Below are 2,825 nucleotides of genomic sequence, written 5' to 3' on the forward strand. Positions count from 1 at the left end.
CCTCTGGCTGGAAGTCCACGCTCTGCAGGGTCATACAGAGGGACACAGACAGGGCAAGGAGCCTGGGGGCTCCTGGCTGCCAGGCCTGCGTGTTATCCCCCAAACACAGCATCCTCTGAGCTCTTCGTAACTGGTGATTACGCTGAGCAAAATTAGGGTCTAGGCAAACTGACAGCAGGTAGTGTTTATCTGGATTTCGGAGATGGTATAGTGTTTTCTGTAACCAGGTTGGGTGAGTTGCCGTCAGGGGAGGGGCCCACGGTGACTCATAGGGAACTGACCCCTGTCTGCCCAGGCGGCTATTCTGAGAGCTGGCGAGTGGGCAGGGTGTCCCAGTGGAGGGCCCTCTCTGGACTCAGGGGTGTTTTAGAGCTTCCTGGCTGGGGGCTGGAAAGCTTTAGAGACAAAGTGAAAGGATTGGGGAGCAGAGCGTGGCCCCTCCCCCACAGCCCACACCCCCGTGGACACCGCCTCCCCTAACAGCTGCCTCCTGGCCGTCCTGAGTTCTCAGGGGCGTTGTCGTTCTCGGGAGGCAGCGCATCAGCCTGCAGTCCAGAATAAGCGCTGCCTTGGGGCAACGGTAAGCAGCCTTTTGTGTCCCATATAAGTCGGTCATTGGCTATGGATGCCCCTGTTTGTGGGGGGTTTACAGGGAGGGGTGGGGTCCTGGGCTAGCCTGTTGAGGACAGGGCTCCTGGAAAAGGGTGTACCTGTGAACTGTTAGCAAACAAACCTCAGTAGCGTCTCCTGGAGATTCTGTGCTGTGATTGCCCCTAATTGGCTATGTGACCTTAGGCAAGTCACTTACCCACTCTGGGCCCAAATTTCACCTTCTATACACCAAGGAGGTGGCATAAAATCACTAGTGGCCCCATCCCATTCTTATCTTCCCTCAGATGACTCATTTTCTCATTCAGACATTCATTTGTTTCAGCAAATGTCTATTGTGTACCTGCTACGTGCCAGGCACCTTGCTAGGCTCTGGTGCTAAGACAGGGGACGAGAAAGAGAGGGTCTCAGCCCTCAGGGGGCAAGGCAGCGAAGTAAACAGGCTTAAAACAGGGGGGCCAGTGTCACAAAGGAGCAGAGAATTGTGGGAACCAGAGCCTACCCGGGGTGGCGGTGGGGATCTGAGAGGGCTTCCTGGAGGAGGAGGCATCGACTCAGGGAGCTGTGGCCGCCTTAGCGCACGTGGGTACTGACAGCCCTCGGGGAAAAAGAGAAGGGGACCGGCAGCTCCTCGCAGGTCTCTTTCCCGCCCTGGGTGGAGTCTCCCAGATCCTGACTCTTACCCTGTTAAACCCAACCCAGATCTCCAGGAGGAGCGAGGGGAGGATTCGGCAGGAGCTGAGGTCCGGGCGGCGGGCAGGGCCCGGGCATGCAGGGCTCTGGGGAGGCTGTGTCCTTATTTCCTGAGCTCCCGGAGGCTGCCGATGAACACAGCGCCCTGTCGAGATGGGGAAGGTGTCCAGCCCCCGGAAGGCCTCCCGCCACCCTCCTGGTCGGTCCTCTTTCCCCTTCCGTCCCCGTCGGGCGGTGCGGCCCGTTTCCTGAACTGGGTGCAGTTTCCAGGACAGGTGCTGATGGGTCCTGCCGCCTTTGCCCACCGTGTCTGCGGTATTTATCTGTGTTTTCGTGTGCTGCAGTCGTTCGAACTGTTTTCACCGCCGTTTTCTCTCCCCTCGTGTGAATATGACACGTTGATGGATCCGCTCTGCTGCTGATGGACGTTCCGTGGTTTCCAGGGTTGGGCTTTTATGAATGAAGCTGCTGTGAACGTCCATGCCTGGGTCTTCTGTGGACCTGAGCCCTCGCTCCTGTTGGGTAAATACCCAGCCCGGGAATGGCCGGGTCCTGGGTTGGGTGTCCATCAGCTTTAGTAGGTTCTGCCAAACACTTTTCCAAAGGGTTTGTGCCAATTTAAAACCAGTTCCCCTTGAGAGTCCTTGTCAGCGCTCGCTGACGTCAGTCTCTGTGACTTTGGCCATGAAGGTAGATGCAGGGTACTGTTGCACTGTGATTTTAATTTGTCTTTTCCCGATGACCAGTGAAGTGGAGCGTCTTTCACCAACCAACCAGATTGCAGATTGTCTTTTTCTTATTGATCTGGAGTTTGTTTTTGTTTAGGAAGATTGGCCCTGAGCTAAGAGCTGTGCCAATCTTCCTCTATTTTGTGTGGGATGCCGCCACAGTGTGGCCACTAGGTCTGCACCTGGGATCCGAACCAGTGATCCCCGGGCTGCCGAAGCAGAGCACGCAAACCTAACCACAACACCACTGGGCTGGCCCTTGTTCTGGAGTTCTTTATATTTTCCAGATCGAGTCCTTTGTTATGCACATATATGTGTATATATCATATTTTGTATTCTGGATAGAGTTCTTTGGTGAAGTATATATGTGTGTCTCTGTTTATGTCATCACACTTACGTGTATAGAGAATAGGTAATATTTTGTACAATGTTATAAAATATACTTATAATATAATATAGATAAAATACTATATATTATATAATTTCTATATCTATAATATTTTATCCCAGTACGTGAGTTGCCTTTTCACCGTCTTAATGGTGTCTTCTGATGAGCACAAGTTTTACTTAAGATCCATATAGCTCAGGTTTTCTTCTAGAAGCTTCATTGTTCTCCCTCATAGAAAGGTTTTTGTGTAGGAGATGAAGGGTGTGGAATGGTCTTCTGGAAGGATCATGCCTGCTCCAGTATGGGGGAGGCTAGGGAGGACGCTGGTGGGGTCCCCCAGACCAGAAAGCATGGTCGTCTGGTCTGAGGGGAGGCAGGTGGACCCGGGGACGTGGATGGGGAGAAGG

This window comes from Equus quagga, chromosome 15, assembly GCF_021613505.1.
Source record: "Equus quagga isolate Etosha38 chromosome 15, UCLA_HA_Equagga_1.0, whole genome shotgun sequence".
In the NCBI taxonomy this organism is placed as follows: Eukaryota; Metazoa; Chordata; class Mammalia; order Perissodactyla; family Equidae; genus Equus; species Equus quagga.